The sequence below is a fragment of the Bidens hawaiensis genome, unplaced genomic scaffold, assembly GCF_021521415.1.
Source record: "Bidens hawaiensis isolate Kalapana, Puna unplaced genomic scaffold, B.hawaiensis_p1.1 tig00008542_1, whole genome shotgun sequence".
NCBI lineage: Eukaryota > Viridiplantae > Streptophyta > Magnoliopsida > Asterales > Asteraceae > Bidens > Bidens hawaiensis.
In genome coordinates, this window is record NW_027491613.1 from 194,972 (window position 1) to 220,553 (window position 25,582).

The 25,582-nt window shown below is 38.8% G+C and overlaps 2 pseudogenes across 1 annotated transcript; both read left to right on the plus strand.

Moving 5' to 3' along the window:
* Window positions 1-1,497: 1,497 nt before the first annotated feature.
* Window positions 1,498-7,882, plus strand: LOC143529429 (organic cation/carnitine transporter 4 pseudogene; annotated as a pseudogene).
* Window positions 7,883-8,098: 216 nt separating this feature from the next.
* LOC143529430 (organic cation/carnitine transporter 4 pseudogene) lies at window positions 8,099-24,904 on the plus strand (annotated as a pseudogene). The gene is made up of 2 exons (XR_013134654.1): window positions 8,099-8,465; window positions 23,743-24,904. The product of XR_013134654.1 is annotated as an organic cation/carnitine transporter 4 pseudogene (transcript).
* Window positions 24,905-25,582: the final 678 nt, after the last annotated feature.

Sequence of the window (25,582 nt, forward strand, 5' to 3'; positions counted from 1 at the left end):
TTCCTCCTTCGTGATTGTGCGGGTAAGACCTTCACGTGAACTTAGTAGGATGGCTAAACTTTACCTATATCTGACCTGCGTGGAGGTTTTCCTCATCTTCTCCTTAGAAATTTTCTAAGTGTTTAGAATAAGTTAACCTTTGAACATGGTAGATAATAGGTTGAAGTTTTGCTTCCTCCTTTGTGATTGTGCGGGTAAGACCGTCACTTGCCCTTAGTAGGATGGCTAAACTTTACCTATATCTCACCTGCGTGGAGGTTTTCCTCATCTTTTCGTTAGAAATTTTCTAAGTGCTTAGAATAAGTTAACCGTTCGACGCGCAGTTGTCAATAGGTTAGTTCGGTTTCCTCTAACATGATTTGTGCGGTTAGGACCGGCACTTTCATTTAGTGGGATCACCAAACTTTACCTATAACTGACATGCGTGAAGGTTTTCCGTTTATTGTGTTAACGCGGGTTTTGCCGCCGTCCACACGCAACGATTTCTTTACACATGCGGTGAAAACCGGCATCAGCGTTTTGAATAAATTAACCGTTCGACGCGCGGTTGTCAATAGGTTAGTTCGGTTTCCTCTATCATGATTTGTGCGGGTAAGACCGTCACTTTCATTTAGTGGGATGACCAAACTTTACCTATGACTGACCTGCGTGAAGGTTTGCCGTTTTTTGTGTTTATGCGGGTTTGGCCGCCTTCGACACGCAACGACTTACTTCCCCACTTATGTATGCGGTGAAGACCGGCATATCAGTGTAGAAAGTTCATAAGTATAAATGTAAGACCATCAGCGTCAATGTGATAAGGAGAATCATTTCCATTAGAAGTGGCTCTGGGCCTTTTCTTTTACAAGTTTGGAATTGATCTACATGCAGACTGTGTAATTGAGCTCCCTTCCATGTTCTTGGGAGTGTCATCGAGCCTTTCGAGCCGATATGCACTTGGTTCGGAATCTCGTTGTTTACGCAGTATGCAGTCTCCGACATTGAAGCTGCAGTTTTATTCGTGTTTTCCCCAACTGGGGTTCTACACGCATTAGCCTGCTCAGCGTTCATTACGCCACGAGGTGCGTGAGCGTCCCATCTCTGACAAATGTTTCGACGATGTCCTTCAAGTCTACGCATTCCTCGGTGTTGTGGCCTCTTGTCCTGTGGAAGTCACAGAATTTGCTCTGATCAGCGTTGTGACGCTCTCGGATTATTAGAGCCTTTGGCCATGGGAGCTTCTCAGTGGCGAATATCTCGGTGACGCTTTTGGTGAGTGGCGTCCATCTGGAGTTCTGGTTCGACTGTACGTTATCCCTTCCACCTAACCGATGTTGCAAGCCGGATGAGGTGTCAAAGTTTACCCTTGACTGCCAAATGCCCAGCTTCCGCTTTTTGTTTAGTCGGGCGGTAAGGACGTTGTCTTCTCTTGTTTTCTGGGTGTAGAGGTTTGTGCTCTGGGGGAGATCTCTACCCAGTTGCTTCTCCGTTTCCGCAAAGCGTTTAGCTGCTGTCATGATGGCATCCCATGTGGACGGCATGCCATTTTTACCCGTTAAAGTGCGGATGAGCTCTGGGTCTTTCGCGCCCTGGATGAAAGCAGCGCGAACAAGATATTCGCTAATAGTGCCCAGACTTAGCTTCTTTGAATTGAAGCGCGTGATGAAGTCTAGTAAAGACTCATCTTCCTCTCGGATGCAGTTGAGGATTGTCCATTGCTCTTCGGTATACTTTCTTTGTTGGCTGAAGTGTTGGCTGAACTTCTGCTGGAAGTCTGCCCAATCGTAGATGTGGTGGACCGGTAGACGATCGAACCACGCTCTAGCTGCCCCAACAAGCGTCATTTGGAACATGTAACACCACGTAGGTTCCGTCCAATTACTGACGGTTGCCCCCGCTATGAATCTGTTCAAATGATCGTCTGGATCAGATATACCATCGTAAGTGCCGATGTTGGACATCTGTTTGGCACTTTTCGGGGCGATTGCTTCCGCAATGTCCCTTGCAAATTTGGACGTTCCCGCATTTGCAGCAGTTGGTCTAAATGTTTTGGAGAAGTCACGTGGGTTTCCACAAATGCCTTCTCGGTTGGGAGTCCGTTTCCTTACGCTTCCCTTTCGCCCTATGACGAGGGTTTGCGTCACTATCGGATTCCTCCGAATCATCGTCCAAGTACTCTCCGAATTCATCAGCCTGTTGGAGTGAACGTAAGCGTTCATCCAACTCAGCTTGGAATTCTTTTTGACATGCTTCTGCCCACACTTTAACTTCATCGAGTGTTTGGCGGGGGAGCCTCGTTCGTTGTCTCTCTAACTGGGTATCGGTGAATCCCAGTGAAAGATTATTTACTGCACTTGCCCCAGCTCGGGTAACTGGGGTAGTGTTCGTAAAGTTTACTGCACTTGCCCCGGCTTGGGTAACCGGGGTAGTGTTCGTAAAAACTGTGGTATTCCCCCCAGTAGCTGGGGTTGTGGTTATCGGGGTTTCTTGGTCACTCGTTGGTTTTGGGACCGGAGTAACTTTAACCATCTTTCCAGAAGTCTTGAGAAAACTGAAAAAGACTTAAGTTCTAGCTTTTATGCACGGATGGCGCCAATGAAGAAACACTAATCGACCCCGGGCAGATTACGGATAATCTGGAGGTTAAATAGATGTTTCCCACGAGTGTTAGGTCCGGCAAAGATGGTTCTTCTGATAACCTGCAAAACAGACACCGTGAGCTCGTCACTGAGAAGGGGGGGGGGTACCTCCTTGTGACCACCCTCCGGCGTGAGAATCAGACTAGATTGCTCTTGAATATAAGTGTATATTAAGAGAATGACTAGAGCAGATATCAGGTAATATATCAAGATATGAGATATGATGATACCATTCCAAGGTGTTGGAGTATTTATAGCCGAAGGTAGGTTTCCAAGCAGGTACAGCCGGCTGAATAGTGTTCCTGTTCTGCCAACTATGGGCTACGCACATGCCATGCTGATGGTTGGTGGGTAGGCAGCGGCTGATAATGACCAGGCCGGCTGTGTACTATTCCTGTTCCACCAACTGCAGGCTATGCACGTCCTCCGACAGGTTGGTGAGTAGGCAGCGGCTAATAGTGACATACAGTACAAGAGCGTGCTGCTCGTCATACTGTTGTCAGTGAGCTGTCGTATCTTTGGTCAGATCTTTTGTCCATACCTCGTCAGGTACAATACAAAAGATCCTCCAGTATCGTACGGACTGGCTCATTTGTGCGGGAGTGTTCCCGGCTTTGTGCGGGAGTGTTCCCGGCTTGCTCACTCCTTCTTCAGGTGACATTACTGAATTATTAAGAGTTAAGTGCCTTGTGCGTGTAGCCTTGCTGCGCAGGTAGCCTTCCCTGATGGCTTGTATCCGCAGCTGCGGGAACAGGCGGAGTACTTCACCATTGGGAGGCTTTTCCTGCGGGAACAGCTTGCGTACTGCGCGTAAGGACGTCACGTCTCTGAGCATGGTGGGTCCTGCGGATCCAGTTGGTTTCTGCGCAGACGTCCCTCTTCCAGGTGAGTTCTGCGAGATTAGCCTTTGCGCAGACGTCCATGTTGAAGGTGAGTCTTGCGGGTTCAACTACGCAGGCTTCCCTCTTTGAGGTGAGTCTTGCGGGTCCAACTGGGCTCTGCTGGGACCTACCTCTTCACCATAAAAAGGAGTTGGATGATCTCCGGTCATCTCTCCTCCCTCCCGTGGAACACACACCACTACGGTTCATGGGAAACCACCACTCGAGACACTCTCTGTCGACCAAATGCTAACCAAATATTGCGGTGAGTTTGGGTTTTGGCAATTTAGGCATTTCGTTCTCACGTGTATGGCATGGGCACTTGATGCCATAAACACAATGGTTACGATTTTTGCTGATCGTGAACCTGGTTGGACATGCGAACCTGGTTCTGGATGTGTATGGGATTCGAACAAGGGCGTTTGTGGGCTTTAGCCAGGTTCATGGCGATGGGACGATAGCGAAGGGTGGTCAACCGTGGCTGAGTGGGGGCTGGTGTGTGGACAAAAGTACAAGGTTGGATTGGTTCAAGCTTTGTTCTTTTGTGGTTCCATGATAGGTAACAACCCTCTATATCTTTAAATTATGTTATTTTTTAGTTGCATGCAATAGTTATAGACTTATGGTAATGTTAAAACTTAAGAGTTGGAGAATGGCCAACACTTACTCTAGATCAATCTTAACAATACAAGTTGAGTAGAGTCAGGCCAACTTGACTTTATATTTCCAATCTAGGAGAAGTTGAGTTCATATTGGACTCTTCTTTTACTTGAGTTGAGGATCGATGGATCGAGTTGAGGGTTTAGTTATTTTTTATGCTTTTAGTTTTTTTTAAGCATAAAATAACACTTTTAACAACAATATTTGATAAAATTCATACACACATCCAAACGAATGCACTAATCTGTTGGCAAATCCATCACAAGAAAATGGTTTAATTACTTAAAATGTGGAGTGATTTTCACATGGTTTGGCAAGTTGTCTAGGTTTAATTACTTAAAATTTGGGATGTCACTTTTACCCGAAAGCTAACTCGAAAAAACCTGTACCCGAACTAACCTGATTCGAAGAACCCGGACCCGAACCGAAGTTGGTTCTCGAGTTTGATTTATAAGATTTGGGTCAACCCGAAAAACCCGAATAAAGTTTTAGTTTTGAATTTAAATATATTTTATGTATAATAGGCTACTTAGTCTTAGCCACCAAAATTATCAGAATCAGTGTCTAATCGACGTATTGTTGTCATTCTAACTATTATGGATCGATTGCTTATTATTAGTTTATGTTTTCCGTTTATTACTAATAGCAACCGTAATCCAACAACTAATCACGCCCGATTGAATACGATTATGGTTCGAGTTAGTTTTACTCTTCTTTTGAATTGTTTTATTAAGTTATGTTAATTTATTATTTAATTATTGGTGTTATAAGCAAAGAAGAATATGTTGTTTTAATTTTAGCATTATATTTTATAAAATTTTTTTGGTTTTGTGTTTGTTTTGCCATGATACTCGAAACCCAATTAACCCAACCCGAAAAAACCTGACCTCGAAAAACCCGTGAGAGATTTGGATTGGGTTTCGGATCAAGATTTAAAACATTGAAACCCGAAGAACCCGACCATAAAACCCGAAACTCGAAAAACGAACCCGAAGAATACGTGCTTTTCACATGGTTTGGCAAGTTGACTAATTCTACCTAATAAAAACGTTCAGTTTAATTTTTTATAACAAAAATTCATAAATGCTATTTTTATATATAGATACCGCATTTCACATGGTTTGGAAAATTTACTTTATTGTTCCACTTAATTAATTATTTCAAGTTAGTTTTCAACAGGTAAGCTTTGTAACTTATCATCAATTTATGATTTAATATATTAATTTGATATTTCTACTCACTATTTAAGAGTTATTATTTCATGATCATAACTTACTTCAGAACTTTTATATATTAAGTTTCAACTTTGATATTTCAGTTGAGTTTTTTTAATTCAAAACTTGTAATTTGAGTTAATATATAGTTTGGTGATCAACAAATAATTTTGTATATATTTAAGTTACTTGCTATTGCGTTTGGTCTAGAGCTTTACTTGCGTTTAAGTAGGATAATAATATAAACATCATTAGTTTGTAGTTAGGGTATATTTGGTCCCCAAGGGTTCTATGCTTTGATGGAACACGGTTTTACTACTTTGTATGAGAGCAAGGTTACTAATATTGTCCTATTGTCATCCTTATCCAGTAGAGGCGGATTCAGAAATTTTCAGTACGGGGGGCACAAAATTAATTGTGTTAAAGTGGGTCGGGTCAATGAGAACAAGGCCGAAACTGAAAACTTTTAAATAGAAAGTCACGATATACTTTTTGTTTAGATGTGTTTCGTGAACTTACTGAAATTAATTGATAATAATAAGAGGATAACAAATTATATTTCCAAAAAAACTTTTTAAATATAATATTTTTACATAAAATAATGTTACTTTTTTTAGCAAACTAAAATTATATATCAAAATAAATTATATAGTTGTTACTTAAAATATAAATGTAGAGAGTTGTATTAATATTATTAATAACAAAATGACAAAAGTAACGTTCATAATGATATAGACGGTTGCAATTCATGTGTTATAAAAATAATATTATAAAATAATGTTGGGTCTTTTAATTAAATAATATACGGTAGTAATTCATGTTTGCATTTATTTCTGAATCTTCCCCCATTATCTTTCGTATTTTCACCTTCCACAACTTTGTTGGACGACCGCAGCTCAAGACTTCCCCGTAAATCCGACGATGACGGTTACTGACGGTAGGCACGGACGGGTTCCGGACAGTGGGCATAGATTGATTGTTGAGTCATAATATACTAATTCGTGCCTACAAACACGACATTCCGGAGGCCTGACGGGGGCACCGACCCACCCTCTTTACAAGCTGTATCCGCCCCTGTATAACCGGGATTGAGTTTTTATTACCTTAACTATTATATCTATCTAATATCTTATTAAAAACGCTCTTAAAGAAACACTTATTGATTCAAATGTGTGATCTGATTTTGTAAGTAGCGGCATATTTGGTTACCTCTCTGATACCAAGTTGGGAAGAAAAAGATCACTCACACTTGTATGCATCATGAGCATCAGTTTTTCTTTATTAACATCCATCTCCCCTAACTATTGGATATATGCCATCCTCCGTCTACTCACCGGCTTATGCTCCGGTGGGATTGGTGTTTGCGCCTTCGTCCTAGCCGTTGAACCTATTGGTCCTGCCCAGCGTGGCATGGCCGGCATGTCTACCTTCTATTTCTATTCAACTGGGATAGCTCTGCTCTCTGGAATAGCTTACATGTTTCAATCATGGCGATTTTTGTATATTGCTTCTTCCATACCCACCATCATCTTTCTTGTTTTCATGCTCCCTTTCATCTCTGAATCCCCTCGTTGGTATCTCGTTCGAGGAAAACACGATGAAGCCATGAAGATCATGCACAAGATTGCTAAAACCAATAGAAAAAACCTTCCTGAAAATGTTTACCTTGTCCTAGACAAGGAAGCCAAGAGTTGTGATCACAAGAGTGTAGAAATTGAAGGAACCAACGAAGTTGTCAGTAGTTCATTAATAGACGTGATCAAGTCACCATTAACAAGAAACCGTTTGCTTCTTCTTATGGGAATCTACTTTGTAAGCGCCGGTGTGTACTACGGACTAAATTTGAATGCCACGAACCTTGAAACCAATATCTACATTAGTGTGTTGCTCAACTCCGCTGCAGAGATGCCAGCATATCTTTTGACTGCAACATTGATAGATAGGTTTGGAAGGAAGCCGTTAGGAGTTGGAACACAGTGTTTTAGTGGGATATTTTGCCTTATAGGCAGCTTTATGGGAAGCCAAGGGAATTGGAAGATAGTGAGAACAATGTGTGGAGTGTTGGGAATATTTGGAATGTCCGGGAGTTTTAACTTGTTATTTGTATACACGATGGAGTTGTTTCCAACAGTAGTCAGAGCCGTGGCGCTTGGGTCTGCAAGGCAAGTGGGACAAATAGGAGCCATACTAGTACCTTTCGTGGTAGTTATGGATGCTAGTCTTTCGTTTATGGTGTTTGGGGCATGTGGAGTTGTGGGCGGTATTCTTATATTTTTCTTACCAGAAATATTAAACCGGCCATTATATGACACAATGTATGAGGTGGAGGATGATCAACAAACAAGTTGACAATGCTTGCATAAACAACATTGGAATGAAGTAAAAACTATTTATTATTGATATATAGAAAGTTGTAAAATAAAAATTGAGTGTTCTATATCATGGCCAAAGAATTAAAAGTTATACATATCGTGATCCTGATTACTACAAGCTTCATTTTATGTTGTAATGGACTAAATAGCTAGTGGGTCGCTGGCTTTAAACATTTTTTCTTTTTTTACATAATTTTCACAGCAACGCACGGGGTAATTTTGCTAGTGTGATAGACATTTACAATCCTTAATCTTTTAACATTTTTTCGATATTTTTTGTTTTATAAATAGGCCACTTGCCCATCCTTTCTCCTTTATAACTAGAATATTTTGCACCAGCTTCACCTTAATGTCACACCACTACGGTTCATAGGCAACCACCACTCGAGACAATCTCTGTCGGCCAAATGCTAACCAAATATTGCGGTGAGTTTGGGTTTTGGCAATTTAGGCATTTCGTTCTCACGTGTATGGCATGGGCACTTGATGCCATAAACACAATGGTTACGATCTTTGCTGATCGTGAACCTGGTTGGACATGCGAACCTGGTTCTGGATGTGTATGGGATTCGAACAAGGGCGTTTGTGGGCTTCAGCCAGGTTCATGGCGATGGGACGGTAGCGAAGGCTGGTCAACAGTGGTTGAGTGGGGCCTAGTGTGTGGACAAAAATACAAGGTCGGGCTAGCTCAGGCTTTATTCTTTTGTGGTAGCATGATAGGTAACATCCCTCCAATATCTTTAAGTTGCGTTCTTTTGTGGTTGCATGAAGTAGTTGGTATACAATTGTATAGAGTTTTTAACATGGTTTGGAAAATTTACTTTATTACTCTACGTTTAATAGTATCAGTTTAAATTTTAATAAGGAAATTTCATAGCCCATTCAGTTTATTTTATAATTTTAATCTATATATCAAGTCAATGTTTAAGGTTATTGTTTCAATTTTATATTTTATCTCAAATTTTATGAATTGAATTTAATGCTAATACTTCAATTGAGTTTTTAATTCAATTGTTTTTGTAATTTATGATTAACATTATAGTGGAAAACAGGTCCCTTAGTACTCATTGTTAAGTTACTAATGATATTGTAATTAAATACTATGTTCACTTGAGAAGAGTGTGCTGTTATTCATAAACAGCATTAACGTTTGTTTATTTCAGGTTAACGAAATCAAATTAGAAATTTTCCCCAAACTTTTCGTCTCATTTTTATCAAGCTTTGATGTGATACAAGAATATGTTTATAGAAATACAATAAGAAATTATTCTAGTATCAAATGATTAGAATTGAATGCTAACTTTGTTGGCAACATATATGGTCATTGCTCCAAAAATACCATTTAATGTGATTATTGTAGTTCTATGGTTTAAAGTTTAAACTACACCAATGTAGTCCTATGTCATGAACGGTGCACACTACCATACGTATCTCACTTAGTTGAGCTTCCCAATGGTTCCCCTTTTTGTTTGACACCCAGTAAAGATTCAATGATCCCACCAACATTACCAGAAGCAATTTCTAATTTATCAATGGTGATTTTTCTATCAAGCATTTTAAGAGTGCATCAACTTCTTTGTTAAGTTCATCTACTCTATTCTTATAAACCTTGACTAAATGTGGCATGAAGCAATTGAAAATTTAGTACAACCATATCAGCTCTATGAGACTTAATTCTATCGTTAAGCAATTTCTCGAATCTTGCAAGTTGTTCTTATAACATAGCAGTTCATCAATACGGAAAAATAAATTATTATTTCATAAGCATTTCTACTTTATCAATGCAAACTTGAGAGCATAAATGTTCTTGTACCTGAGGGATGACCCCATGAGCTTTGTTGTTCTCATCTGTGCTTCCATCTTCGGTCGTCATTTTCTCATCTCCAGAAATCTTCAACCCATCTTTACTTGAACGTTGACACCATATATTGACACCATAAGGTCGCTTAGTTGAGCTTCCCAATCGGGCTCTTCGGTCTGAGTCAACATCGGTTTTCCACCAAAGCTTGAACTGCCTTGTTCAATACTCTCTGTTCCCGGATTCTTGCAAACCTTCTCATCGGTGAAGTCCACAATCTTCAACTCATTTACATGCTTGGTCACAACAGAATTTGTACACTCTCTGGCAAAGTGCACGGGCTTGTAGCAGTTGTAGCACCGAAGCTTCTCCTTGTCGAACCCGATCTTTTTGTTTCAGGCAGTTCTCTTAAAGTTGTTTTTCCCATATTTCTTGATGAAATTTTCTCCTTGTGAACAGCCATAGCCATATGGTACTTGATATCCATTTCCTCAAGATCTTGTTGATTGATCTTGGGAAGATAACCTTGAGTGAAGTTTAGCGGCATCTGATTACCTTTTAACAGCTCTTCATGGCAGGGCATGAATTTATGGAATAGAGTGATGTGGAGGTCATCAATCGGAGGGCTTTGTGAGTTTGAGCTATAGACAAAGGTGAATAAACCATAGGCCTTTAAAGCTTGATTTACTGGTTGATTCACCTTGTTTTGGATAGCATTTTGAATATATGAATCATTTGAACCACTAGCAAATGAAACAAACGTTTGATTTTCCACAACTTGAGTACCAGAATAATTTCGTTAATGCCATCCGCAATGTGAAAAGTCAGATGAGCTTGAGACAAGAAAGTTTTTCCAGATTTGGTTCCAGTTGACACCCAACTTGAACTCGTAAAATTTGCCATTCATAGCTTATCATCCATTTCAAACGATCGAACGATGGAAATCAAGTATGTAAGTGAGGCATTATACATGCTCCTTATTCTTTTTATGGCAGTAACATTTTCGTTCCATGTGTACGGGAGAGTGTTAAACAGTTTCATGTTGATTTCACCCACCTCACAAATGATTCCAATGCTTCTCATTTTGGTGTTCAAAGCTTCAAAGTGGTCGATAATTAATTTAATTCTTTCACCCAATATATGGTTGAACATGTTGAATAACCCATTCAACACTTCCTTTCTAGACTCTCTCATATCCAAATTGTCTTCAAACTTTACAATCAAAGCATCCTAAAGATCCTTAGTTGTGGTACACTCCATAGCACATGGTTAAGTAACCGAAGGCCTTTTGATCAACCACAATTAGCTCAAAGTCTTCGGTATCAAAAGCACAAAGAGGGTTTTCAACTTCTACATCAACAGAATTGTAATTTTAGGACGATGAGGACCACCTTCAATGGATTTCAAAATTTTCATGTCTTGAGTTCTTGCAAAGTTCTTAAATCATTAAATTCCTCAAACCTTATAAGTTTAGGAGGCTTGTTGTTTGATCCAGACTCATTGTCCACCAACAGGTAGTGTTTCAGAAACATTTCAGCTTCAAAGGCCATTTTCAAGTTGCAAGTTGAAAATTCAAAATTTAATCTGACAAATTTCTAAGTCCTTCAATTCGCAATTCGCAAAATAGTGATTCTAAATTGCGAGTTAGTGATTGATTGCGAAATGTGAGACATAGACGAATGCGAAAGCCAATTGCTGAAGATTTCGAATCATTTGGCAGTTACGAGTTACGAACCAGAAGGCAATTGTGAGTTGCGGGTCGTTGTAACTTGCGAATTGCAAGTTGTAGGGTATTGCAAATTGCGAATTAGTTGGTTTGAAAATTGTGAATTGCAAGCTAAAGAACATACTTGTAAAACACATTGATGAACACCAAATTTCAAATCTGGTTCGTTTTTGTCTATAACCAAAGTCCAAAATCCACCAAAACTTGCGATTAACACAAAAACAATCTCAAATCTATAACAGCCTTGATCATAATCCGAATGGGAAGAATCGAAAACCCCAAAAAGTTGAGCCGAAGATCTGATGCCAATTGTAGATTCCCGATAAGGATCTCACGACTTGTTTCTGATCAATCCGTGACACTAGTGAGCGAAAATCACTAAAGTCACTCGGATATTGGATCAAATGTAGCAAAACCATAGAGAGAGAAAGTGGTGGGGGTAGAGAGAGAAAGTTGCCAAAAAGATTATGGTGCGTTTGTCACACCCCACCTTAGGGCCTAGGAGTGTGACCAATAGAATAGTTGATACATGTTTCGCATATATATCATTGTATTGGTTGCAAAGCGGAAGTCTTTTCATTTACAATAGTATCATATTCAAAAATTCGGGAATTAAATACCCGACATTTGATACAAAAAGGTTTGCCAGGAAAACCATAATTTATATATTTTACAATATTAAAAGATTTGAGCCATCGGATCATCTAATCACTATCATCACCAACATTTTCTATTCTTGTTTACTTATAAAACAATTTATTAAATACGTCAGCAACACATGCTGGTGGCAACACATGCTGGTGAACATGTTGACACTAAAACAATTTATATATTTAGTTATTCTCAATAGTTATTTTATGACCCAACCCGTCATGGCAACGAAAATAATTAAGTTCTGAAATCCTGAATTTCTATTATAAACTCAAGCTCAAATCGAAACCGTTTAGAAAACATCGCAGCGTTTGAGTACATAGCAACTACCAATATACACAAGATCATTCCCCACTCAAATATTACTTAGATCTCGCCCAACATGGAGGAGGAATGACCAAGTGTGGCGCGGTGTGCCCAACATATGTAAGGATCCAAACAAACGTATATGATAGCCTGAGGGCCAACGATTACTTTGCTTATAAAGTTTTATGGATACATAATCCCATGTAAACATTCGTTTATATGGCTTGTCTAAAGAGTTGTAGAAGTGTGAGCATTTGTTATATTAGTGTGTCTCACTGATTTATGCTTGAACATTACCTCAGACCTATACTATTAGAATAACCTTTAGTAAATAACTAGATCAACGATTTGGCTTCAGACCTTAGTCTGTTTTGCATAGCTTTAACCTTGATATACCCTTTCGTATAATACATTTAGATCTTTAGTCTTTTTTTTTACCATTTATGTGCTATATTTTTCCTTCATGAAGAAACATCAATGTTAGGTTTATTCTTCAAGAAGAAACACCAATTTGTCTATACCCTTTTTATGTAAAACTTTATGTTTCTTTAGTTATAAAGAAACATTAATTTGACTATTATAACCTTAATGTGAAAAGCTATGTTAATACCCAATTTGATCAAGTTTGGGCTATACCCCTAACTAGGGTTTAAACCAATATAAATAAAATAATAACTTAAGCAGAAACCTACCTTACACGGGTACTTGGAGTTAAACGCCTAAGCTTGAATGAGCAGTACTTATACTCTATATTGCGTACTGGTGCTTAAACCGTAGGAACTTTGAGGCATCGGAAACGTGGCACGATTACCGAGCATATGTGCGTGTTTGAGCTATGTTTGGGACGTTGTTATGCGTATCCTGACCTCCCCTTTTATAGCTAAAATTTTGGGTTTCATCGTGTATCGTGAGGGCCCTTTCTGACGACCATCACTTAGCGTGATGACTCAGCATATTCTGGTGCTGCCATGTGGCTCGACAGTAATTTCATTGTAGAGGTTACGTCGCGTATCACGATGGACCTTGGGCTTGGTTCATTTTGTAGCGCGACACTGCCCATATCTTATGTTCTCTGATGCTTTCATCGCGTATCGTGATGGGCCTAATTAAGATCCGCCACGTAGAACGATGGGTAGGAAAAATCAAAATTTTTATTTTGGTCCCTCTTCGCAAAAAATATGGCAATGCAAGCGTGCGATGTGAAAAGTGTGTCTTCAAATGCCACATTGCGTCCATCGCAATTCGCTCGAGCCCGTGAGCTACGGGTACTTTGCACCCTCGCTAATACCACCAAGTGTGTCTTGTCATATAAGAATATTATCTTGTGAGCTCTCCTCCTTATAAGGAGCTCAGAAGTTTATCTTTTTAGTTATACGAGACAAGTCCACTTCCTTTTTCTATCAATGTGGGATGACTCTGCTTTCTTCTTTACCAATGTGGGACAAACTCACTTTCTTACTTCACTAATGTGGAACAAATCCTTCTTCTTATTTCATATTCTAAGAGCGTTCACATCCAATTCCCTATCTTCAAATCCAAAATTACACTAAAAATTACTGTATTTTCCTCTATATTTAATTAAATAATATTTTTTTATACTTTACCAGTATATATTATCTCTCCTTCACTCATAACCACTTTCAATAAATATTAAAATATTTATAGAGTGCTACAGGAACTTTTCAAATATACATAAAAATCACTTCAATTTCTATCTCTTCCATTCACAACATCCTAAACCACTTTCTAAATTATAAAAACACACCTCATAAAATTTAATGGGTTAAATGAGAATGCTCTAATCACATATTTTAGGGATGTTTTTTGGGTTTTTAAATTTCTAAAGTTGACAAAATAGGTTTAAAATATTTCTAGATGTTATAGCATGGGTGAATAGTAAACTACTTATATTCATGTATCTAGGTTTTCATTTTATAGGTCATAATGAGTTGGCTCAATGTGCCTTTACAAAGAAAGTGGCATAGGCCTAGTAATAACCACTTGATTTGTCTACAACATTCTTTGCTCCTCTATATATCCATCAAGAGCAAATGAATAATGCAGACTAATAAGTTTGTCAAGACCAAAAAACACCCATTACTTATGGCATCACCTGATGGACAAACGTAAAAATAAAACGACATTTGTTTTTATGCAAAGATGTGGGTTTGTTTCTTTATGTGTTTCCCTGCCTTTTCTCTCATTACGTGTTGTTTCAAAACTATGGAAAACACACAATAAATCTATAAAAGCTAAGTGAGGAAAACACTATTGAAATGTCAAATATAGTTTTTATAATCATTATCCAAACTTTCTCAGTCCATATCGCTTTTCAATTATTATCGGTGATTTTAATGTCATAAAGCTATTTTGGTATCGGGATTTACTTGACGACGTATGAGAAATCGCAATATACATTGGTACAAGTTATGAGGTCGGTATGGAGTGTATAGTTATCCCAGGCTACTATAATCCGGGAACCAAGGAAACTATATATAATGTATCAAGGGGACATCACCCCAGAAAAGGTCTAGGGCAGCATCCTTGGTGGGGGTCCCGTTGATCAGTGGCACGCAAAACGATTTATTGTAGTGACTGGAAATTAGTAGCAAGGTGTTGTTGATCTGTAGCAACATAAATTCTGAAGATTGGTGTAGTTTGTTTGCAAGAGAGTTAAATAAGCCCGGTAGTAACTGATGACCGTCGTCAAGTCAAACAAAAACCTAGTTAAACTCTATAATAGGATAAGTAAGGTATCGCATCCACCAGGAGTATGCGGTTAATGCAATTCGTGTAAACAAGTTCAATGTTATGAAGTAACAAGTTTTAGTGCTGATCACACAAGCAATTAAAGTGAATTTAGTGAACTAAGTAACAAACAAGTAAACGAGTTTCAAGCAATTAAAAAAGTAGATCGCACACCCGGGAATTCAAGTAAGCAACATACAGTTATCTCATTCAACCTAACAGATTAATTATTAACGATTAACTACAGACTGATCAATCAGACAAAACCTTAGACATCAACAATCACTTTACACACGACACTGGTTATCAAAACGGTCCTTGCCAGTGTGACTCATTTAAGGGTAATCGTTTGTTTTATCGTATTCAATCTAACTAAACAGGCATATGATCAATTATCTAGCAACTGGTAACAAATCGTTCAGACTAACGTAAACATAAACCGATTGAACACGCAGAAATACCAAACATATATCAATCATCAATAATCATACAGTATTGTTCTTAGTCACATGAGAAAAACTATAAAGATTACAAACTATACATCCCGGGTGCGATTCTAGGAGATTAGCCGAGCCTTGACATCTTTAAATCTTCGATACGGATGACATGGAACATGCGTGGGGTCTTGGCACGAGCTAGGATAGTGAAAATCGGCTCTTGGAGCTGCTGGAATCACCTCTTGTTCGTCAAAACGGAGTTAGGGTTCTTTTTGATGAAGAATATGATTATAACCTAAATTTCCCGTCTGCACATCGCGATGGGGTCTTCACTGATACGCGATGGACCAGAAGTCAACTTCATTTAACACCCCATCGCGGTACGCGATGGGGTCCTCAACAAGCCCATCGCGTACCGCGATGGGTCTTGTTACCAGCATACTTAACACCTTGTCTCGTTTCGCGTGCTGGACATCCGGGGTCTTCATACCATGTCACAACAGGTCCAAATTGAGTACTTTAATACCTGTGACCTGAAATCCAATAATACACGTATTAAGTATCGAAATTTCTAGAATAAACGATTAAAACTAAATAATAAACGAACTAAAACATATACAAATTAACCAACCATCACATCCCCACACTTATCTTTTGCTTTCCCTCAAGCAAACTCTAAAGCAAACATCAACCTCCATCATAGGTATGTAGATTATCGTCATTAATACTAGTAAGGTTTAAGGTCATACCCAGTTTCACATACTGACATTGTTTATAGATTAACATCTCACAAATAAGGTTAAGTGCTATAATAAAAACAATGGAGCCACCCAGACAAGTGTACTTTGTTTCCAGTTAAGGCACACATGCTCATACCCCTCATAATATAACATCTCTCCTCTCGGTTTAATGTCTGGACTAGCAAAAGATGTGCTAGTATCACTCCGCTCTCAATATCACTCATAAGCAAATATTCATCCATAAAGCTGCTTTGACACAAATGCAAATCAAGAGGTCTTAAAAGGGTTGTAACGGGGCCATGTGTAAGGGTATGAAAGAGAAATATTTAAGTAGCTCTACGATCCGACCCGACTTGTTACAAAACATCTAAATAAACGAAACTACTATACAAACTGACTAACTTATTATAAAACCTCTAATTAAGCAAACTAACATACATATTGATTTTTTATTTTATTTTATTTTTTTACAAAAAACGAACTACTGAATACATAACTGAATATAAACAGACATCTTTTTGGTTTTTTCCTCGAAATTTTTTTTAAGCATAATAACGTGATGCTTAATAATGGAACAAATACAAATAAAAAACAAAAACAAATACACTTACAAATAAACCTAGCAAGCCTGATCGTCTCGTAACATAATGTCGGGGTTAAACAAATGAAAAAGAAGTCCAAGAAAGGTTTTCTAAGGACCCAACCCCCCGCCCCTCTCATTACCCACGCTCATATGTATAATGTATGAGGCCCAACCCCCCAGTACCCACACTCTCGCTCATCCAGACGAGGCTTAACCTAATTGCCTCTATCACTGTTGCATTTTTCCAACTACGATCTCGTAATCCATGAACATCGATAAAAGCACTCAAATGACATGTGTGTACTATATATTATATGTGTACTATATATATGTGGTCAACTCACACACATACCGGAGGAATAAGGTTGCCGATATAAACATGTGTACCTGTCCCCATGACTCGTTATCCCCGGCTAAACGACCCCATTTTTAACTTCTCGTTATGAAAACATTTGTGAGTAAGACTATCGAGAAGCTGAAAAACCAACCATGACTAGAAACCTATAACTTGGCATTAATGGCAATAATTAACAGTTAACAACTTTGGTTTCTGAACACTCTTCGGGTACTATCGGGTTAAAATTTTCAAATTTCCTTCATCCCCACACTTGAAGTTTACATTGTCCTCAATTTTGAAATAGTTAAATAAATAAATAAGGAACATTTGAGGAACAGGGTTGAAATTGACTTTTTGATTGTTAAGCAATTTAAAAACTCGGGGTCAAATGTGATGGTTCTACTAGCAGCTATACAATTACACTTTTAACGTTTAAACTACGAAAACAAAATAAATTATGAAACTAAAATCACCTGATATCAAAGAGACTGGAAGAGGACCAGTCGGATCGCGAACTCTCATAAACACTCGTATACTCTCGTCTCAATCAATTAACAAACTGACAATTGAACCTGCAAAATCTCGAGACATGTAGAAGCACGCTTCTCACAAGTGTAAGACATAGGTCTTTTAAGAGTTATGAAAATTATTTTCTGTTAATTTTATTAAAACAATTACCAAGCCAAATTAAATCGTTTCATAATAAATTTTGTTAAACAAGTTAAAACGTTAAATACCTAACTCACTTTCGTAGGAATCACGATTTCATTTAGCATATGCAAAAAGCCCTGTTAACCTCCCGGTAGCCCGGGAGGACGAGTGGGGTCTCGTGAGGGTTTATAGCGAACTACACCCACAAAGTTCAGTTACTGAGTGCACTCTGGATAGCTTAACTGAAACTTCGTTTTCTGAAAAAAATAACTTACCGAGCGTATCAAAATTCCAGCTTTTCCCATGCAGTATCCCCACACTTAGCTTTTGCTATGATGGTACGCTTAAAATACAATTAATAATATAAAAAATAAAATTAAATGCAAACTAAAAATATACAAAATGTACAAATACCACCAATTTGAAATTTTATGACATTCAAGGTGGGCGTCTGGCCTGCTCCCGTGCAGCCTTCCCGTTATAAGCACACTCCTCAAGAGATTCCTCCCAACCTTTTGGCACGCCATGATCCTGCCATTTTTCATTTACTTCTGGCGGTTTCTTTACCTCTTTCTTTTCCGTTTTCATTCCCTTTCTTGTAGTTGCTTCCTCACCATATCTAACTCAATGCAACATCTCATTCCATCCTTTCTCCTTTATGCTACTCCTTAGCTCATTCCTGTTAGTCACAAAACATTTCTCTTTTGTGTGATCCTTTCTGAAGGATTCACACTTTTCAACAACATGGTTAGTAGCATTTTCAAACAATGGTAACCGTTTATCACGATCTCTACACTTAATTTCCAATATCCCCTTAGCACAATCAATTACCGCATGTGCTGTGGCAAGGAATGGCCTACCCAATATGACTTGTGGTTGTGTATTATTCACACGTTTAGCATAGTCAAGTACAAGAAAGTCAAATGGGTAGAAAAATTCCTCCACCTGAACCATTACATTAGTCACCATGCCCCGAGGAAGGGTATGGGTTTGGTCCGCTAACACCATGGTGGTGTTTACCCTTTCTAATGGGCCAAATTCATACCGAGCATATAAACTACCGGCCATGATACTAACACATGCTCCAAGATCTAGAAGTGCCCAATCAGTTTTAAATTTCCCAATTTAAATTGATAAAAGCGGCACTCCTGGGTCTTGGAGTTTACTTGAGGTGGTATTATTCTCCACCTCCTCATCTCTCATGTTGGTTAATTTACCATTTAAACATTTTTTACATGTGCAATTTTCACAAAAAGACATTTCATATGTTTTTGGTTCTGATTCATTTTGGAAAATTGATTCATTTTGACCGACACAATCACTCTTACCACTAACATCTTCCACCACCCCCTCAACAAACTGTGGTGGTGAATCAACTTTAACAACAGAAATTTCAAAATGAGGTAAAAGACTTACAGCTATGCGTTGATGTGCACATTGTTTCCCTTCCTGGAGCTTGAGCAGTAATGGTTCGGGTTGACTGTAGTATCGCTCGAGAGTTGACCTGCGCTCTTTTGCAACTTTGCCATATCTGCTGCGAGCTGACCAATCTGCTTTGACATTGCCTCTGCTGACTTATCATGTAACTCAAACTGTTTCTTCATTTCAGCCTTATGATCTGCCATAATCTTCATCAATGCATCCAACTTTGAGTGCACAGACTTATTCGCATTTCCCGAGGACCCCCTATGCTTGTCCTGATTACCCGATGAATTTCCACCCTGGTTACCGTCTCTGTTTTACCCCCAATTCTGGTTATATGAACCATGCTGCTGCTGAGAACCGCCTTGGCGGTAATTACCCTACGACCTTATCTGGCTCGACCCCTGAAAGTTCGGGTTCAACTGAGAAGACGCGTTCCCGTAACGGAAGTTCAGGTGATTCCGCAGGCCCGGGTGATATGTGTTCGAATTGAACCCTTGGCCTTTGGAATCCCCGTAAGCGTAGTTAACCTCTTCAGTATCGTCCTCCTCGTCATCATAAAACTCGGGGCAATTTTCTGCCTTATGCCCGAGTTCACCACAATCATCACAAACCGGGAATTTAACTCCAACTTTCCCGACTTCTTTCTTCTTACCCTTTCTATACCCATCCAGTTCACGTTCTAACTCAGTAATTCTTTCAGATTCATTCGTAACTGACTTAACTGACCTGGAAGAATTACCACGTCTTCATCTTTTAGCTGCTGGTTCTGACTTGGAATCTTCACACATAAACTCCAAAAATCCCAATCATCCTCCTCAGGCTGATTCAGCAACTGACCGTTACACGAGGCCTTAACATGCTTTCGGTCCTCGTTTGTCAAACCATCAACAAAACACTTTACCAATTCCCACAGCTCGATTTGGTGATGTGGGCATTTTCTTATCATATCTTTATACCTGGTAAAAGCTTCATGGAATAATTCACCATAAAACTGTGAAAAAGTTATGAATTTCCGAACGGGCCTCGCAAGTCTTCGACTGTGAATAAAACTCGTTTAGAAACATCTGCTGCATCTCGGCCCAATTTCTGATACTGTGCATCGGCAGCGAGTTAAACCAGAGTTTAGCTTTGTCTTTTAGGGAAAACTGGAATAATCGCAACCGGACCTCATCCTGATCAAACGTACCATCACCAATAGACCCGCAAATAGCCGAAAAATCGGTCAAGTGAGAATACGGGTCCTCTGAAGCCATCCCGTGAAAATGAGGAACAATGTTGATGTAAGATGGCAGGGACTTAAAAGTTTGTTGTCCGGCTCTCGTTCCTGTGGGACCAACGGGGATGCTCCATTTGAGATAGCCGGTCTGAACCAACTGTTAACACCATAAACCAGGGCCATATAATTCCTCCTGAGCCCCCCCCCCCCTTCCGGGGTTCGCCAAACCGCCCTGGTTAGCCTGAATACCACGAACTCTTTCAGGCCGTTCCACCCGATTCACCCTGTCTCGATCCCTTCCGTTTCTGTTAACTGCTTCAGCCCGTCTTCGAACTACTGGTTCTTCTACCTCTGCCTCCAAATTCTCATTCCTTTCATTTTCCCTCTCGTACCCCTAGTTCTCGGGCTCAACATCCCGATTCCTTCTAACCCAGTGATCAACCTCATCCTCAACTTCAAAACCCTCATTCCCATCATTATTATTTTCCCCCTCTTCTTCATCTTCTGTCGGAATACGCGGTTGAACATTATTAATATTTATCCGAACTCTGCGATTGGGGTTATTATTTGGAGCTGATGGTCCGGCTTGGTCAAAGTTTAAGTTTAGGTTTCGGTTTAGGTTTCGGTTTCGATGCCGGGTTCTGGAAGCACGAGCTGAGTTATTTTGGGCGTTTTGGTTATTTTGTTCGTTTTGGTTATTGAAATTTGGTGGTGGAGGTATGTTATCGGGGTGAAACACATTATTTTATGGGAGTGGGTCATGGTTTTGGTTATGGTTCTGGTTCTGATCTTCCATATGAATTTCTGTTCTGAACTCGGTTCTGTCGAGCTAACATCTAGATTTCGGGCTCGAAAATTAACAGTGACTGTCGGCCCGAGTGGCGGGTGCACATAAACCTGTTATCTGCACAACTAACACAACCCGCGTAAAATAAAGAAAAATAAAATTTAAATTGAAAATTGAAAACAAAAATTAAGACTAAAATTAAAATTAAACACAAAAATCAAATAACATGAAAAACACTAAGCGCACTAACTCCCCGGTAACGGAGCCATTTTTATGACCGTCGTCAAGTAAATCAAAAACCTAGTTAAACTATATAGATAGGATAAGTAAGGTATCGTATCCATCAGGAGTATGTGGTTAATGCAATTCGTGTAAACAAGTTCAATGTTATGAAGTTACAAGTTTTAGTGCTGATCACAAAAGCAATTAAAGTGAATTTAGTGAACTAAGTAACAAACAAGTAAACGAGTTTCAAGAAATTAATAAAGCAGATCACACCCGGGAAGTCAAGTAAGCAACATACAGTTATCTCATTCAACCTAACAGATTAATTATTAACGATTAACTACAGACTGATCAATCAAACAAAACCTTAGACATCAACAATCACTTTAAACACGACACCGGTTATCAAACGGTCCTTGCCAGTGTGACTCAGTTAAGGGTAATCGTATGTTTTATCGTATTCAATCTAACTAAACAGTCATATGATCAATTATCTAGCAAATGGTAACAAATCATTCAGACTAACGTAAACCAAAACCAATTGAACACGCAGAAATACCAAACATCAATAATCATATATCAATCATCAATAATCATACAATATTTTTCTTAGTTACATGAGAAAAACTATAAAGATTACAAACTATACATACCGGGTGCGATTCTAGGAGATTAGCCGAGCCTTGACATCGTTAAATCTTCGATACGGATTATATGGATCATGCGTGGGGTCTTGGCACGAGCTAGTATAGTGAAAATCGGCTCTTGGAGCTGCTAGAATCGCCTCTTGTTCGTCAAAACGGAGTTAGGGTTCTTTTTGATGAAGAATATGATTATAACCTAAATTTCCCGTCTGTACATCACGATGGGGTCTTCACTGATACGCGATGGACTAGAAGTCAACGTCATTTAACACCCCATCGCGGTACGCGATGGGGTCCTCAACAAGCCCATCGCGTACCGCGATGGGTCTTGTTACCAGCATACTTAACACCTTGTCTCGTTTCACGTGCTGGACGTCCCGGGTCTTCATACCATGTCACAACAGGTCCAAAATGAGTACTTTAATACCTGTGACCTGAAATCCAATAATACACGTATGAAGTATCGAAATTTCTAGAATAAACGATTAAAACTAAATAATAAACGAACTAAAACATATACAAATTAACCAACCATCACATCCCCACACTTATCTTTTGCTTTCCCTCAAGCAAAATCTAAAGCAAACATCAACCTCCATCATAGGTATGTAGATTATCGCCATTAATAGTAGTAAGGTTTAAGGTCAAACCCAGTTTCCCATACTGACATTGTTTATAGATTAACATCTCATAAATAAGGTTAAGTGCTATAATAAAAACAATGGAGCTACCCAGACAAGTGTACTTTGTTTCCAGTTAAAGCACACATGCTCATACCCCTCATAATATAACATCTCTCCTCTCGGTTTAATGTCTGGACTAGCAAAAGATGTGCTAGTATCACTCCGCTCTCAATATCACTCATAAGCAAATATTCATCCATAAAGCTGCTTTGACACAAATGCAAATCAAGAGGTCTTAAAAGGGTTGTAACGAGGCCATGTGTAAGGGTATGAAAGGGAAATATTTAAGTTGCTCAAATGATCCGACCCGGCTTGTTACAAAACATCTAAATAAACGAAACTACTATACAAACTGACTAACTTATTATAAAACCTAAATTTGATTATAACCTAAATTTCCCGTCTGCACACCCCATCGCGATACGCGATGGGGTCTTCACTGGTCCATCGCGTATCGCGATGGACCAGAAGTCAACGTCATTTAACACCCCATTCCGGTACGCGATGGGGTCCTCAGCAAGCCCATCGCGTACCGCGATGGGTCTTGTTACTAGCAAACTTATCACCTTGTGTCATTTAACACCCCATAGTTACCGAAGCTCCGTGGCAATAATGTAATGATTAAATCCGTATATAAAGGAATCGTCTGGCCTAAATTCATGATCCGGTCAAACTAATTTTCATACATCATTTTTACTTAAAACAAAAACAAAATACAGAAACCTGTTTTTTGTAAAACACTTTTTTCTTCTCCAAATATTGTTTTTTGTAAAACACTTTAATCTGGAAGTGATAAAATGATGCATACACCTAAAACCTACAACAGTGGTTCCAAATATCTACTTCTTTTATAAGTGTGAACCTATTAATTTATATGAACTTGAATTACATACATGTTAAAGAATAAGCAAGAAATAGTGAATGCATTGTATGCCTGAGTAAGTTTTCATTATTTGAAACTGTTATATATCTCATATCTAATTCAGAAAGGTAAAGTTCTAAAATGACTAATGATTTAAATGGTTCATTTTATTTTGTAGCTGGTGGAGTATTTGATCACCTCTTTGATACCAAATTGGGACGAAAAGGATCAATCATGATTGTATGCCTTATGATCACCGTTTTTGTCCTACTCACATCCATTTCCCCTAGCTATTGGATCTATGTCGTCCTTCTTTTACTCACCGGATTCAGCAGCGGCGGGGTTGGTGTATGTGCTTTCGTCCTCGCCATTTTACCCATAGGACCTAGCATACGAGGTTACCGGCATGTCCACCTTCTACTTCTACTCAGATGGGATAGCTCTTATCTCGGAAATTGCATACATATTTCAATCATGGCGTTTTCTTTATATTGCTTCTTCCACACCCTCCATCATCTTTCTAGTTTTAATACTCCCTTTCATCTCCGAATCCCCTCGTTGGTACCTTGTTCGTGGTAAAACCGATGAAGCCATGAAGATCATGCACAATATCACTAAATCAAATGAAAAGCACCTTGTCTTTGATAAGGAATCTATGAGTTGTGATCAAAAGAGTGTAGAAATTGGAACAAAAAAAGTTATCACAGGTTCAATCTTAGACGTGATCAAGTCACCATTAACAAGAAAACATTTGCTTCTACTTATGGGAATCTACTTCACCAGTGCGTGTGTGTACTTTGGACTAAACTTAAATGCCAAAAACCTTGAAACCAATATCTACCTCAGTGTACTACTCAATTCCGCTGCAGAGATGCCAGCTTATCTTTTTACCGCAGTCTTAATATATAGGTTTGGAAGGAAGCCATTAGGAGTTGGAACACAGTGGTTTAGTGGGATCTTTTGCCTTATGGGCAGCTTGATGGGAAGCCAAGGGAATTGGAAGGTAATAAGCACACTTTACGGAGTTTTGGGAATATTTGGAGTGGCCGGAACTTTTAATTTGTTATTCGTATACACGATGGAGTTAATTCCAAAAGTGGTCAGAAATGCGGCGCTTGGATCCGAAAAAAATGGGACAAATAGGAGCCATACTCTTCCTACTATTTATGGATGCTAGTATTTCGTTTATGGTGTTTAGGGCATGTGGAATTGTGGGCGGTATTCTTACACTCTTCCTACTAGAAACATTAAACGTATCGTTATATGAAACCATGAATGGAATGGAGGATGAAACAAACAAGTTGTCGATTCTTGCATAAATGATGTTGGAAAGAAGTAAAATTGTTGATTGTTGGCATGTCGAAAGTTGTAGAATGAAAACTCTTGACTATTGGTATATGGAAAGTTGTGGAATGAAAATTGAGTATTCTATACTATGTTTATGGCTAAAGAGTTGACGCGTTTCTACACTATATTATGTTGATCAGTTTTTCATGTATACAATAGAAAACATGGATATTATGATAAACCTACAACTAAAACATACCTGTCACAGCAGAGAGAGAGTCCACGGCTGATGAGAATGATCCAGAAGACATGACAGTCAGCTTGGTCGGGTTCCCCTTTAGGATGTATATTAGTGATGGGGATTAGGGTTCTTGAGAAACCGAATAATATAGAGGGAGAGAGGCTCACGAATTTATCTGAGGGTTTAGGGTTAAGTTATATGATGTTAATTAGTCTCTCCATATTTATATACATCCAAGGGGAAACCCTTGATTAGCAAGAAAGGGTAATTTGGTCCATCAACAATTACCTAGCTAATATAATAATAAGGTATAATTTAATTAACTTTGATCTATTATAATATAAATGATCATGTACGCCATACAATATACATATCCATATAGTTATTCTTACATTCTCCCACTTGGCCAAATAATCATTTATTATGAGCATTAGATTAGTCTGTAGATTTTAACACTCATTTTAGCTTTAAACTTAAACTGGAGCAGAGA